We start from the raw sequence: 16,185 nt of genomic DNA on the forward strand, positions 1-16,185 counted from the left end.
CACTTGGAGATGAGGGTCTGGGCCAAGGCCAATCATATCAAATTAGGCAGGAGCTCGGAAATGTGAATTGGACACAGCTATTTGAAGGGAAGCCCACATTTGATATATGGGAGGTTTTCAAAGAGAGGTTAACGATAATGCAGGATAGTCATGTCCCGTTGAAGGCAAAGGATAGGAAAGGGCAAGATCCGTGGACTGTGGATGACTAGCCAAGAGGAAAAGGGAAGCGTACATAAGGTCCAGGCAGTGAAGAATGCAGCAGGCCCTGGAGGAATATCGGAAGAGTAGGACAAGTCATAAACGAGGAATCAAGTGGGCAAAAAGGGGTCAGGAAATAACTTTAGTGAGCAGAATTAAGGAGAATCCCAAAGAATTTTATTGTCATGTAAGAAGCAAGCGGATAACTGGAGAAAGGATTGGTCCATTAAAGGATAATGAAGGAAGGCTGTGTGTCGACCCTGAGAGAATGGGTGAGATTCTGAATGATTACTTTGCATCAGTGTTCACGGAGGAGAGGAACATGATGAATTAGAGATTAGAGATAGAAGTTTGATTACTCTGGATCACATTGACATAAGAAGGGAAGATGTGTTGGGTAGGCTAGAGATTATTACGGTCGACAAATCCCCAGGATTGGATGGGATCTATCCCAGGTTGCTGAGGGAGGTGAGAAAGGAAATACCTAGGGCCCTGACATAAATCTTTGAGGCATCTTTAAATACGGGTGAGGTGCCGGAAGACTGGAAGGTTGCTCATGTTGTCCCTCTGTGCAAGAAGGGTTGTAGGGATATTCTGGGTAAGAACAGACCAGTGAGCCTGACGTCGGTGGTGGGAAAGTTGCTGGAGAGGGTACTGAGGGATAGGATCTATTTATATTTAGAAAAGAATGGGCTTATCAGTGATAGGCAACATGGTTTTGTGGGGGGGATATCGTGCCTTACCAATTAATAGAGTTCTTCGAGGAAGTGATCAAGTTGATAGATAAAGGAAGGGCTGTTGATGTCATATACATGGACTTTAGTAAGGCATTTGTTAAGGTTCCCCATGGTAGACTAATGGAGAAGGTGAAGTCACATGGTGTGCAGGGTGTTCTAGCAGGTGGATAAAGAACTTGTTGAGCAGCAGGAGACAGAGTGCAGTAGTTGAAGGGAGTTTCTCAAAATGGAGAAAGGTGACCAGTGATGTTCCACAGGGGTCAGTGCTGGGGCCACTGTTGTTTGTAATATACATAAATGATCTGGAAGAGGGCACTTTTGGTATGATCAGCAAGTTTGCAGATGACACGAAGAAAGGTGCAGAAGCAGAAAGCATAAGGGACTGTCAGAGAATACAGGAGGATATGGATAGACTGAAGAATTGGGTGGAAAAGTGGCAGATGGATTTCAATCCAGACAAATGTGGGGTGATGCATTTAGGCAAGACTAATTCTAGAGCAAATTATACAATGAACAGAAGAGCCTTGGGAAACGTTGATGGGCAGAGAGATCTGGGAGTGCAGGTCCATTGTACCCTGAAGGTTGCTGCACAGGTGGATAGGGTGGTCAAGAAGGCATATAGTCTGCTTGTCTTCATTGGACGGGGTATTGAGTATCAGAGCTGGCAAGTCATGTTAAAATTTTACAAGACATTGGTTCAGCCGCATTTAGAATACTGTGTACAGTTCTGGTCACCACATTCCCAAAAGGATGTGGACACTTTGGAGAGGGTGCAGAGAAGGTTTATGAGGATGTTGCCTGGTATGGAAGGTGCTAGCTATGAAGAGAGGTTGAGTGGATTAGGTTTGTTTTCATTAGGAAAAAGGAGATTGACGGGGATCTGATTGAGGTTTACAAAACCATGAAGGGTATAGACAGGGTGGATACAGACAAGCTTTCTCCCAGGGTGAAGGATTCAGTAACGAGAAGTCACGCTTTCAAGGTGAGAGGTGGAAAGTTTAAGGGGGATACACGTGGCAAGTACTTCACACAGAGGGTGGTGGGTGTCTGGAACGCGTTGCCAGCAGAGGTGGCAGAGGCAGGCACAGTAGATTCATTTAAGATGTGTCTGGATTGATGCGTGAGTAGGTGGGGAGCAGAGGGATACAGATGCTTAGGAATTGGGCAACAGGTTTAGACAGTACATTTGGATCGGCTCAGGCTTGGAGGGTCAAAGGTCCTGTCCCTGGGCTCGAAATTTTCTTTGTTCTTTCAATAGACCCATGACCCACTGGCACTGAGTGACCACACCACTACTGACCTCACGGGAAAGCTGAGTGGTTTTTGAGTCCAGCATCTTCAGAGGGTACAACCAGACTCTCGGGGACACTGTGTTCTCTCTCCATTCACCCAGCAGCTTGGGCAGCATTGAGGAAACTTTGACAGCCTCCTGGTAGTTCACTGGGTTTCTGATAAGGAAGAAGTCTCCATGAAAGGTGCAGTGCCATCTCTCCACATGTTTCTTGTTCTCATCCGATATGTCGCCTGAGCCCTTTCCCTCAATTTGGAGCATGGGGATCTTTCTAACCATCACCTCCAGGTTTCGCTGGATATTCCGTATGTTGCCAGTAGAGGAATGATCCTGGTCAAACAGAAAGACAGCCTGAGCACTGTCCAACCCCTCCGTGGCAATGTGAGTGTCTGAGCCCTTCTCAAAGACAGAAAGGGAGGTGATCTGCTGTAGCCCCAGTGAGCTCATGGTAAGCTCCTCAAACTGGGTGGGAGCTCGGTACTGGATGGTGTAATGATACTATGGCTCGGAGAGCTGTATATTGTTCTGGGTTTTTATTTGAAGGAAATTGGAGTGAGACATTTTGAGCAGCTTGTGCGGCCTTGGGTTTTCTTTAATTTAGACCAACAGAAGCAGCCTGAATGGTTGGGGTCAGGCTCTGAGTGAACCAAGATGTTTAGTTTTACTTTTCAGTCACAGTCGCTGGGGTCTTGAAGCTGGGTTTGGAAGCTGTAGTACATCTCTCCGTGCTCCTCTCTCTCTGAGTTTTCTCTTGGTGTTTTATCTCCTGGGTTGGAGATTGTCATGGGAGACAATTGGTTTTCTGAATTTGCTTTTGTTCAGGATGTAAAAAGGGGAAACCAGATTCTGGATTAGAGTGGTGCTGGAAAAGCACAGCAGTTCAGGCAGCATCCGAGGTGCAGGAAAATCAACGTTTCGAGCAAAAGCCCTTCGTCAGGAATACAGGAATAAAGGAACATATCCTTTGTTAAAGATGTGTTTATGGGAATTTACGATAGTGGAAGAGTTAATTACTGTAGTTAATATATCTATTGTTAGATTGAGTTACAATTAAGCCAATGTTTTTATTGTCATTTTGTCTATATTTTAGCTTTCATGTAAAGATGAAGTATGTTTTGCTGAAGATGGAGTAGTTTGACCAATCGGAATGTGACTGGAATGTGACACCTTGCATTGACCTTTAAAATAGGAATGGGTGAGATCCTAGACGAGCTTCAGAATATATCGGAAGGAATTGGCTCTGGTGCATAAACATAGAATCATCGGACCCCGACCGTGTGGAAACAGGCGATATGACCCAACAAGGCCACACTGACACTCTGAAGAGTAACCCAGCCAGAAACATTCCCCAACTCTATTACTCTACATTTCCCTGACAATGCACCTAATCTACACACCCCTAAGCACGATGGGCTACTTAGCGTGACCAATTCACCGAACGTGCACATCTTTGGAGTTTGGGGGTGAACAGGAAGAGCTGGCAGAAAGCCACACAGACGTGTGGAGAATGTGCAAACTCCACACAGACAGTGCCCAATGGTGGAATTGAACCTGAGTCCCTTGTGCTGTGAAGCAGCAGTGCTAACCACTGAGTCACCGTCCTGCCCAAAATAAATAGAGGGCTTTTGTTGGATCATGATGTCTAAAATCAGGTTGGGTTTAGGATTATTGGACTCAGCGGCAGGGTGTGGTGACGGTGATGTGTTTGGTTGCTTTGAATAAGGTGTGTCTTGTGTAAAAATGGCTCTTTCAGTTCCTGAGAGTATCCTGGGGGGTGGGCGAGGTCCCTTTGGGAGATTTGCTGAAAGTGAGCAAGACAAAGCTTTTGGAATTGGCAAACACGATGGAGCTGGGATTGCCCAGGGCCGGGAGGAAAGGAGAAATATTTGTGACAATCCCACAGCATTTACAAATGCCAGGAATATCAGAGTCTTGGGAAACGGTGAAAGATCAAATGGAAATGAAGTGGCTTGAACATGAAAAGGAAATGAAACCGTTTGAAATCTGATTGACAGCAGAGGAGAAGCTGAAAGGGAGAATAGTTCCAGCAGAGAGTAAAGAAAACGGGAAGGATGACCCGAGCAGAAGAAAAATAGAAAGAGAGAGTATTTGCACTTCGGAGGGGAGATCTGAAAATGCAAAGTTGATTTAAAATGGTCGAGGGAGAGGTGAAAAGTCAGAGGAGTGATGAGGATAATGATAGAGAGCAACCCCATTGGAGCTGAAGGCCTGGTGGGGATCTGGTTAAATACGTCCGAGTGTTGCAGAAGTTCAATGAGTAAGAAGTGGAAGCCTCAATCTAAACATTATGGCACAGACAGCAGCACACAGGGGGGCGCATACCTTCAATACATTATCTGGGCTGGCACCAATTGTTAACGTTCACTTGAGAATGTAACTTTTAAAAAACGCTTTGCAATTGACATATGAAAGAAATGAAACTAACATGGTCATTCTATCGGATAAGAGACTTAACAAACAGTCAAGGTATTTTTCAGTTACATCACACTGTCAACCTTTGCTATAAATTCTGTCCGACAATCATGTCCTCCACACCCACCTGATGAAGGAGCAGCGCTCTAAATGCGAGGTGGACGATAACCTGGTATTGTGTGGTTTTTAACTGTGGACAGGCAACACTGAAAATCAAGTGTGTACCGTCCTCAATCCCAGGGAGCCTTGGAAAGGTGGTCTCAGACCCTGAAGATCATGTTAACAGCGAGCTATCAGGATTATCCGTATGATTGGGATAAAGGTTTCCAATCCATATTGTTTACCATTAGAGATGGCCCAAACAAACTGACTCCGTTTACTCCCTTTGAATGAATATTCTGACATGAAGTGATGGGGCCTTTGAAATGAGGAGGGTTTTTGAGTTACAGACATGGGGGTATTCCAGCCAAGATCTGGCAGTGATTGTCCCTTTCACCCTGTGGACCGAGCAGGAGGCTGGGATTGGGGGTGGGCACAGCGTTGGAGAGGGGAACTATCTGTGTGTTTCTGTCCATCTCTGTGTGAGAATTTGAATCTCAATCCTGGCTTTGATCCTTTTACCTCCCTCCCTCCCTGAACAGCTCTCCTAAAGCAAGGCCCTGCAGAAGGGTCTGTCCCTAATTGGAGAGAGTGGGTGTGAGAGACCATCGAGAGACATGGGGCCATCTGGACTCTATCCTAGCAAGACTAAAACAGCTGGTGGGAATGGGGAAAATGGAAGGTCCAACAACCCGGGTTGAAACCTTTGTGCTCCCACCAGACCAGATCACTGCAGACGGTGACATATTGGGGAACAAGACTGACTGTCTCAGGCAAAGGTCACCACCAGATACAGGCTGAAATCAACCAGGGTCATACAATGGTTTCCAAGATATCCTGGGAAGAATCTATGTCTTGTGTCCAGGAGACTGGATACCGACATAGCTGCATTGGTGGGCAGTGCCCAGAGTGCCAACAAAGTGGAAAATCGCCACTGGTGGATCCCACCCCACATTCACGGGAACAACCGTGTTAATCCTGAATTCGGTGACATGTTGTCTGTCCTTTCATGGGCACAATGTCCCTGGTCAGTGTGGATGTCCATCTAATGTTGTTGGATCTACACGTTTGAGAAGTGAAATAATCTATTTCTGTTCATAAACCTCATGTTCACATTGAAACCAATAGGAGCCTCTCAGACGTAATACAAAAAGGCATCATTGAAAAATTAGGGCCAGACAGTTCAGGTGCAATGTTCGGAAACATTTCAACATCCACAGTGTGGTAGGTGTTCACTTCCACATGTGGCAGTTGGTGGTAAATCAGTTGTTAGTTTTAAATCTGAAATTGATTTTTGTCAGTCAAAATAATTGAGGGGCCTGGCCAAAGGCAGATAGAAGGATTGAGGCCACAGATCAGTCATGATCTCATCGAATGACAGAACAGGTTCCAGGGACGGAATGTCATACTCCTCTTCCCAAGAAACAGCTTGTTCATGTTGTTTCAATATCTCCTTCCCAGGATGGTTAATGAACATGTTACTTTTAATTCCTCTATGCCAGTTTCTCCTTGTCCCTTTCACCTCAGGAACTAGTTTATTCCTGAAAGAGTTACTGCTGATTCTTTCAATCCATGAAAAGTTATTAAAGTTCTGAAGGTAATGCAATCACAAGAGAGAGCCAAGTGGGGCTTGAGGGAATAGGAAATACAAAGTGAGAAACAGAAGGAAAAGCTGGAGAAAGTCAGGCTGAGGTGTGCTGATAGGACCTGGTGAGCACTGCTGCTGGAGAAACACTGACACAGCAAGTCAACAATCTCTGTCCCAGTTGCTTCTGACTCGAAGTACAAAAGAGCGATATCGTTGATCAAGTTTGAAAAGATTCTGGTGTAAAAAACTGAAAAGAGAAATGCAGTTTTTGAGAATAATGTCGCATCACCAAGAGAAAAGTAGGTTCTGAACAGAAAGAAATTTGGAGATTGCTGTTCAGCGAGAGTAAAAGACAGTTTGAGAAAGAGTTCTCATATTAATTTGTCAATAATGATGACATTTCCTTCTGTGAACACCAGGGGAGAGACTTGGTAAATATGGATTACCCAACAAATATTCCAACTGACATCTGTGCTTATAGTGTGACCTCATTTTTGGAATGTAAGGAACCATTTTCCATCTCTCTGCATTGAATTTTATTCTGGATTAGAGTGGTGCTGCAAAAGCACAGCAGTTCAGGCAGCATCCGAGGAGCAGGAAAATTGATGTTTTGGGCAAAAACCCTTCATCAGGAATAGAGGCAGAGAGCCTGAAGGGTGGAGAGATAAATGAGAGGAGTGTGGGGGTGGGGAGAAAGTAGCATAGAGTACAATAGGTGAGTGGGGGAGGGAATGAATCTGAGAGGTCAGGGAGGAGGGTGGGGGAAAGTAGTAAAGAGTACAATGGGTGAATGGGGGTGGGATGAAGGTGATAGGTCAGAGAGGAGGTTGGAGTGGATAGGTGGAAAGGAAGATAGGCCGGTACGACAGGTCATGGGAATGGTGCTGAGCTGGAATGTGGAACTGGGTTGAGGTGGGGGAAGGGGAAATGAGTAAACCGGTGAAGTCCACATATATGCCCTGGGGTTGAGGTGTTCCGAGGCGGACGGTGAGGCGTTCTTCCTCCAGGTGTCAGTTGATGAGGGAGCGGCAGTGAAAGAGGCCCAGGACCTCCATGTCCTCGGCTGAGTGAGAGGGGGAGTTGAAATGTTGGGCCATAGGGTGGTTTGGTTGATTGGTGCGGGTGTCCCAGAGATGTTTCCTAAAGTGCTCTGCTAGGAGGTGTTCAGTCTCCCCAATGTAGAGGAGACCGCATTGGGAGCAACAGATACAATAAATTATATTGACGGATGTGCAGGTGAAAGTTTGATGGATGTGGAAGGCTCATTTGGGGCCTTGGATGGAGGTGGGAGGGGAGGTATGGGCACAGGTTTTGTAATTCCTGCGGTGGCAGGGGAAGGTGCCAGGATGGGAGGTTGGGTTGTTGGGGGGCATGGATTTGAACACGTAGTCACGGAGGGAACAGTCTTTGCGGGAGGCGGAAAGGGTTGGGGAGGGAAATATATCCCTGGTGGTGGGGTCCAATTGGAGCTGGCGGAAATGTCGGCGGATGATGTGGTTTATGCGAAGGTTGGTAGAGTGGAAGGGTTCTATCCACGGTTGGAGGGGTGTGGTCTGAGGGTGGAGGTGCAGGATGTCGACGCGATGCATCTTTAACCATGTGGGAAGGGAAATTGCGGTCTGTAAAGAAGGAGGCCATCTGGCATGTTCTGTGGTGAAACTAGTCCTTCTTGGAGCAGGTACGGCGGAGGCGGAGGAATTGGGAATACGGGATATCATTTTTGCAGGAGGCAGGATGGGAAGAGATTTAATCCAGGCAGCTGTTGGTTTCGGTGGTCTTGTAAAAATGTCAGTGTCAAATCGGTTGTCATTATTGGAGACGGAAGGTCCAGGAAGGGGAGGGAGGTGTCAGAGATGGTCCAGGTAAATTTAAGGTCAGGGTGGAAAGTGTTAGTGAAGTTGATGGATTGCTCAACCTCTTTGCGGGAGCACGAGGTGGCGCCAATGAAGTCATCAAACTAGCGGAGGAAGAGGTGGGGAGTGGTGCCAGTGTAACTACGGAAGATGGACTGTTCCACGCAGCCAACAAAGAGACAGGCATAGCTGGGGCCCATACGGGTGGCCATGGCTACCCTTTTGGTCTGGAGGAAGTGGTAGGATTCGAAGACCATACTCACAAGAACACCTGTGCTGGTTCTGTGCGAGATAGGTAGCTATCCAGCCCCATCTACGGCACTTTTCATTTCCCTTCCCAGGAACAAAGACACGGAGGAGTCAGTCCAAAACTTTTCATTCAACTTTGCAAAGTCGGGTGCTGTTCCCAAAGGTACACACACACAAGCATAGTAATCTCCACACATTATATACATGTATATGTGGGCTGGGTTTACTACTGCTGCCTTGACCAACGAGTGCTCGGATTCCGCACTGTTTTCCTTTTTTGGGTTCTGGTGCCTGCGATTCTTTTATCATTCACTTGGCCAATCAGTGTTTGAGCTTCCCATTCTTCCCTTATATGGATGATGTTGTACAACTGTGGTTAAGGGCGGCCTCTCAACTATCGAGGAAAGCTGTTACAACTGTTTCATTCATATAAACGTGGGGGAGGTCCGGCAACAGTTTCGAGTGTCTGCTTGTGTTTACTATGAGGTAGAAAAGACTAAAAGGCAGCTAACCGTTTAAAAATTACACTACCCCCTACAAATCCCCCGTGTCTTTTCTTACGGCCTGTAATTTTTCAACCGTAAGTTTCTTCTCCAGGGCATTTAATAACTCCCGAGCTTGTTCATCAAACTGCCCTTCTCTAATACTACCCCCGCCCAAGAGGGATTCACGTTGTTCCATCTCGAGATTTATTCGTTCAACCTGCCCATAGGGAACATCTTTCTTAGTAAGGGCGGTTTCGATCAGTCGTTGAGTTAATCCCCGGACACAGGGAATAACGCAACACCCAAGGGCAGTGAGTACCCCTGCCACCACTATACATGAGACAAGAAAGGGAACGACCACCCCCGTCCATTTACCGAACCAAGCTTCCAACCAGTCCGTGAGGCCAGAGTCGATGCCCGAGTTTTCGGCCAGTTCGTCCGCCAATGTGGTGAGTCCATCCAGGGCGCGGGTGATGGACCCATCAGGGGCTGTGTTGTTGGGGATGAAAGTGCAGCACTGAGTGCCTATCATGACACAAACACCCCCCTTCTCTGCCAACATCATGTCTAAGGCCAACCTATTTTCCTACGCCATCCTACTCGTGGCGTCCAGTTGTTCTGCTATTCCTTTCACTGCATCCCGGGTATAATTAATGAACCTCTGCTGATTGTAGTAAATATAATTAATCCAATCCACGTTCTTATTGATAGTCACCCACCAAAACAGTGACGACTCAAAACCCGCCGCTATCTGGTTCCTAGCCTTGTATTCGTCAGGAACACCCCTGGGGACCCCTATGGCATCTAAATATATGTTATCATCAAAAGAGGTCTCCAAAGCTCTCTCAGTTCTTCCACTAGAACGGGGTCGCTCTTGTTTTTCGAATACCAGGGTGAATGGGATGGCCAATTGAACGATCGCACAAGTGCCCGTCCATTTTTGGGGCAGGGTTGGTCGCAGAACCCTCCCACCACAGTACCACCAGAGGTCTGCCCTAGGTACATGAATGTGGGAGTAATTCCCGCCCCCGGTAGTTTCATTGACCAGCCGGATTGATCCGCTGCACTTGTCAAATGTCCCCACATCGTCGTCCCACTGTAGTCCCGTCCGAGAGACGCAGGCCTGGTGCGTACCCGTTACCCCTGAGAATGATGGCGGGCGGGGCGCCCCCTCAGACCTGACGGGGGGAAACTTCAAACTCAAGGGTCGACAAGTGGGGTCGTTCCAGGCCTCTCGGTCCTGGTACAGCCTTATCATGCAGTCCATGGCTCGTGGGTGTTTCTCCCATCCCAGCGGGAATGGGACCACCTGAGGGTTAGGGCGGGCACTCGTGCATGCGTAGCAATCACTCTTTTTCATGCTCCTCACAGTATATTTGACCCATTCCATCCAGGCATTCGCCTCCCCGTATCCCGTTTCTATTTCAAAGGTCTTTTCCAAATCCGTTGTCTCAATTATTCTAATCTTTTCCTGCTTATCAGTGGTGGATGAGCCCCCAGACTCAGCTTCAATGACCGTGATATACGTGCAGCACAGCTGCATTCCCCCCCCATCCTGCCTGGCCCCCAACTCTAATACCCAGTATTGTTCTATTAAGTCTCGCCTCGTTCTTTTCCAAGTTCTTTATGGTCAGATAGAGCGGATTGCACTGATTCTGCCCACAATCCCGTCCAGGGGTGATGGGATCACGGACAACTGACACCATAGCCTGGACCCCGGGGGCTGGAGGCCTATTTAGGCCTTCCCTACCATACAATTGTAATACTAACGTCTGACCCTGGAATCCCCTTTCTCTCTCTAGATTCTGCTTAGTTTGATTCAGTTGACTTTTAGTCCTACAGGGCACCAACTCACATAGGTCTAAGCTAAGTGTCTGTGTTGATTGGTTGGCAAGCACGGAGATGGTGAACCACTGACGGTCCTCTGCTTGTTTTAACCAGAGGCCAAATTGGGTAACACGCACACAAAGACCCAGCCCAAGGATAATGGCATAGCAAGTTAACAATATGATTGACCGCATTTTGTCGCGACACCCGTAGCCCGAGGGCACAGTTCCTTTAGACTCGCCAAAGTCCGATTAGTTCGTTCTCAGGGTCTCTGTTCCTTAGATGCCTTTGTCAGAGAGATTCGTTCGTCCTCCGTCGGTTGTGGCACTGGTCCCTTGACTCGAGTGTAATGTGTCCAGCCCTTTTCGGCCGTACGGACAGCCGTTTCGGTCGTCAAAAGTACCAGGAAGGGACCGTCCCAAGTTGGTTCGAGGGTACGTTGCTTCCAGCTTTTAATCAGGACCCACTGACCCGGCTTGACGGTGTGCACCGCAAACTCGAGGGGCGGCGTCTGTGCCAAAAGTCCCTGTTGGCGTAAACGAGATAGAGCAGACCCCAGAGCCACCACATATTTTTGCACAAACATATCCCGAGACTCAAATACAGGAGGTTCCCCCTTCGGCCCATGGAACGGGAGGCCAAATAACATTTCGAAAGGGGAGACGCCCAAATCCCGCCTTGGCTGGGTGCGAATTTGCAACAGGGCAAGGGGTAGGCATTTGGTCCAAGGCAGGCCGATTTCACTAGTGAGCTTGGTTAGCTGCTTTTTGATGGTCTGGTTCATTCTTTCGACCTTGCCCGAGGAGGAGGGATGCCAGGGGGTGTGCAAATCCCAGTCAATCCCCATTGCTTGCACTACATTCTGGAGGACGGTCGAGGTGAAGTGGCTCCCCTGGTCAGAGTCAATAGCGCGGGGTAGCCCAAATCGTGGGATGATTTGCTCGAGTAGAATCTTGCTAACCTGAGTTGCCCGTTGCCGTGGTAGTGGGGAAAGCTTCCACCCATCCTGTCAGGTGATCTACCACTACTAATAGATATTTCAGGCGACCTATGGGGGGGAGCTCCGTGTAATCTACCTGAACATACTCAAACGGCCTATAGGCCGGACTCCTACCCCCTTGTCTTGCATGCTGCCGCAGCCCCCTTTTGTTAATCTTTCGACATGTTATACAATCTCCTGTGACCTGCTTGGCTACCGTGTACAGACCAGGGTGAGCATATCAGCGCAGGAAGGCATCACACAGTGCCTGGGCGCCCCAGTGACCCCCTTGGTGTAAACGGGCAATAATGTCCCGCGTCAACGGTCGATTTAGTAGCTGGCAGCCATCGGGTAAGGTCCACTTGCCTTCCCTATCCTTTGTACCCCCCAGAGACGCGAGAAGAGTTTCTTCTTTGTCAGTAAACGTGGGCACTTCGGTAATTTTGGATATCTGTGGAATCCTTACCAGGCAGTTTATTACTTCCTTCCCCATCCCAGCCAATTTTGCCTGTTCATCTGCCAATTGATTCCCCAGGGTCTCTATTTTATCGTCTTTCTGGTGTCCTTTCACATGTACTACTGCAATCTCTTGTGGCAGCAACAAATCCTCCAAGATCATGGCTACTAGTTCCTCGTGGACCAACTCCTTTCCTCTACTATTTATCATTCCCCTTTCTTTCCAGATCTTCCCAAAGGTGTGTACTACCCCAAAGGCATACTTAGAGTCAGTGTAGATTGTCCCGGCTATTCCCTTTAAATTCCTCAGAGCCCGGTGCAAGTCGTACAATTCGCACGTTTGTGCGGACCAGGCATTCGGTAGCCGTCCACTTTCCACTAATTCCCAACCAGTCTCACTAATGACTGCATAACCGTTGTGTCTCTTCCCATCTATCACTCGAGAGGACCCATCAATGTACCACCGCCTACCTGCATGTAAGGGAGTATCCCTCAGATCTTCCCTCACTTTACTCTGGTACTCTATTATGTCTGAACAGCAGTGTTCCAGTTCCTCCTCGCCTTCCCCTTTCCAAAGAAAGTCCGCCGGGTTCTGGCAGCCCCCGACTTCTATTCGGAGGTCTTCTCGGTCTAACAATATGGCTTCATATTTCAGAATTCTCGAGTCAGTCAGCCACCTCCCGGCCTTCTGATTCAGGATAGTTCTAACCTGGTGGGGAGTAGTGACTGTCAAGGGGGCCCCGAAAGTCAACTTCCTGCTTTCCTCTACCAGCTTTGCCGTGGCTGCCACCACTTGGACACACTCCGGCCACCCTCGGGAGACTGGATCCAGAATTTTTGACAGGAAAGCCGCGGGCTTCCTTTTACCCCCCCAGTCCTGGGTCAACACTCCAAGAGCGGTTCCCTCTCAGGAGTTCACAAAGAGGCGAAATGTCTTACTAAAATCCGGCAATCTTAAAACAGGTGCGGCCATCAATTTTCCTTTTCGGATTTCAATTAACTTTTTCTCCTCCTTCTCCCATTTTATTCTGTTGGGTGCCTCCTCAATGAGTTTTAGGTACAAGTCTTTAGTAAGGGGGGCATAGTCGTCTATCCATAACCGACAATAGCCTAAGAGTCCCAAGAACTTCTGCAACTCCCTCTTGGTCGTTGGGAGGCCTAGTTCGATTATTGCCCGCACTCTTTCCAGACTTATTCGTTTCTGTCCCTGGCTTATCAAGTGTCCCAGGTACTTAACCTCTTTCTCGACATATTGGAGCTTCTTCTGACTCACTCTTAACCCCTTCTCAGCTAGGTAATTTAACAGGGCATTAGTCCCAAGTAGGACGTCCTCCTCCGCCGGTCCGGATAAAAGGAGATCGTCCACGTATTGTATAAGCTTAAGGGCCGGGGACAAGGTTAGTCCCTCCAATAATTGTTCCAGAATCTGCCCGAACAGAGTCGGGGACTCAGTGAATCCTTGGGGGAGTACGGTCCACCTGTACTGTTGTTTTCTGCCAGTATCAGGATCCTCCCATTCAAAAGCAAAAAGATCCCTACTGTCCTTGTCCAGGGGACACGCCCAGAAGGCATCCTTTAAGTCTATAACACTAAACCAGCCGTGGTCCGGGGGGATTCGCCCCAGAATAGTGTATGGGTTCGGTACCACAGGGTGCCGTACTTGGACAATTTTATTTACCTCCCTTCTCTTTCCCTTTTAAACTCGGGACAATCCCTTTTGAAGTGTCCCAGTTTCCCGCAATGGTAACATCCAGCCTTCTGAGGGCGCTCAATTCCATAAGATCCTCCTCTCTCACTTCTGCCCCGTCTCGCTTCTCTCCCTCTCCAACTTTTCTTCGACGTTCCTCTTTCCACCCCATAACCTCCCTCCCCCATTCCGGTGGACTTACAAGCTTCCCGTACGGCTGCCACCATCATTTTTGTCTTATGTTTCTCCCTTATTACATCCCTCTGAACGTACACCTTCTGTGCCTCCCGTAATAATTCTGCAACATCCTTTTCAGCCCAATCCTCCACTTTCTGTAATTTCTTCTGAATGTCAGGCCATGACTTAGTCACAAAGTGCACCTTAAGCATGCTCTTGCCTATTTCCCCATCGGGGTCTAAACCTGAATACTTTCGCATGGACTCCCGCAAACGGTCTAAAAACTCACTCGGGGATTCATCCTTTTTCTGTCCAACTTCAAATGCTTTTGCTAAATTCCGCTGTTTGGGCACGCAGGTTTGGATTCCCCTGATTATAAGGCTTCTGAGGTCTGTCATATTGGCCCTTCCCCCCGCGTCGTTATGATCCCACCGGGGGTCCTCTAAGGGGTACTTCTGCTCTCCACGCTGAGGGCCGTCCTGATGCTCCCTATCCCAAATGGCCATTGCACTATTCCGGATCATAACAATTTCATCGTAATTAAATAGTATTCTCATCATGGCCTGCAGTTCAGCCCATGTGTATATACTGGGCCCCAGAAATTGGTCCAGTTGTATTCCCACACTGACGGGGTCGTCCAGTAGACGGGGTAGTTCATTACGGAGTTACCGGATATCCCCAAAATTTAAAGGTTGTACTATGAACCCGGTCCGTTCGTTCCCAAACGGCACCTCTCGTAAGGGGTTCAGCTGTTCAATATTATCACTCCTCCCAGCTCTCAATCCCTCTTCTCGACCTCTCCGCATCTCGAGTCGGACTGATTTCCTAGTGCCTGGGGTGAGTTCTGTGCCCCCTCCTGTGCCCCCCCAGCAGTCCCTTCCTCACTGGTCGTAGCCTGCTGGGACTCGGAATTATCCGTCGATGGAGGGAGGTCCGCGCTGGACGCCTGGTCGTGCGCGGGTGGTATATACGGGGGCGGGGAAGACGGTGGCAAACCGTCGGTGAGGATGTCCCAAGACTTATGGGGCTTCCTCGGGTCTGTTTGGGGAGTCAGAGGATAGAGACGCGTGGGACTCTCGCCGTCTCCCGCCAACCAGGCGGCGGCATATTTGCTCTCCTCTGGGTCAAACGGTTGTTTTCTGTTAACATATACATTTAGGATTTGACACACCCAGTCTTCATCAGACCCATACTCGGGCCAAACTACCGAGGGGGCGCGGATAGGTTCTTTGGTCCATATAAAACAACAATATTTTATCATGGTCTCTTTCTTTAAGTCCTTCGTTCTACTACTGTCCGTCCATAGACTTAACTTCCGACCTAATGGACTATCGGGGGGTATTTCTTTCCCATTTGCAGTCTTCCCTGACTTTTCCTTAGTAAATCTAGAAGTCTGATTTCCCATGGTTTATCTTCGGTCCTGGTCTTAAACGCCCAAAGCGTTTTCACAGATGACCGTCAAAACCACAATTTCCCGTGGTTTATCTTCAGTCCTGGTCTTAAACGCCCAAAGCGTTTTCACAGATGACCGTCAAAACCACAATTTCCCGTGGTTTATCTTCAGTCCTGGTCTTAAACGCCCAAAGCGTTTTCACAGATGACCGTCAAAACCACGCGGCCAACAAGGAAGAACAAAAGAATCTCTTACCTTGATCCGTGCACGGAGTTGTCTGGCCTTTTTAAATGTGTGTACCCCCGTGTATAGTCACTAACCGGTCGTCCCAGCACTCGTCCGTGTGTTCCTTTTCCAGGATTCAAAATTATTTTTAAATGAGCCGGGTCACATCGTCCCTTGGCCGACGGCCAACGGACCAAGCCGATCAGTGAGAAGTATAAATATATACTAGACGCGTCTTTGTTGTAATCAGGCTTGATCCGTGAGCCGAAGAGACTGCCCCCCCCGGCAATAATTCTTTCATCCTGGACGAGCCCCCAATTGTGCGAGATAGGTAGCTATCCAGCCCCATCTACGGCACTTTTCATTTCCCTTCCCAGGAACAAAGACACGGAGGAGTCAGTCCAAAACTTTTCATTCAACTTTGCAAAGTCGGGTGCTGTTCCCAAAGGTACACACACACAAGCATAGTAATCTCCACACATTATATACATGTATATGTGGGCTGGGT

General features: G+C 48.3%; 1 protein-coding gene and 1 pseudogene across 1 annotated transcript in view; one reads left to right on the top strand and one right to left on the bottom strand.

Moving 5' to 3' along the window:
• Positions 1-16,185, top strand: part of LOC140458864 (uncharacterized) — an 861,596-nt gene that overhangs the window by 452,572 nt on the left and 392,839 nt on the right. The window lies entirely within an intron of this gene.
• LOC140458863 (uncharacterized) lies at positions 8,487-15,978 on the bottom strand (annotated as a pseudogene).

Source organism: Chiloscyllium punctatum, chromosome 34 (assembly GCF_047496795.1).
Source record: "Chiloscyllium punctatum isolate Juve2018m chromosome 34, sChiPun1.3, whole genome shotgun sequence".
Lineage (NCBI taxonomy): Eukaryota > Metazoa > Chordata > Chondrichthyes > Orectolobiformes > Hemiscylliidae > Chiloscyllium > Chiloscyllium punctatum.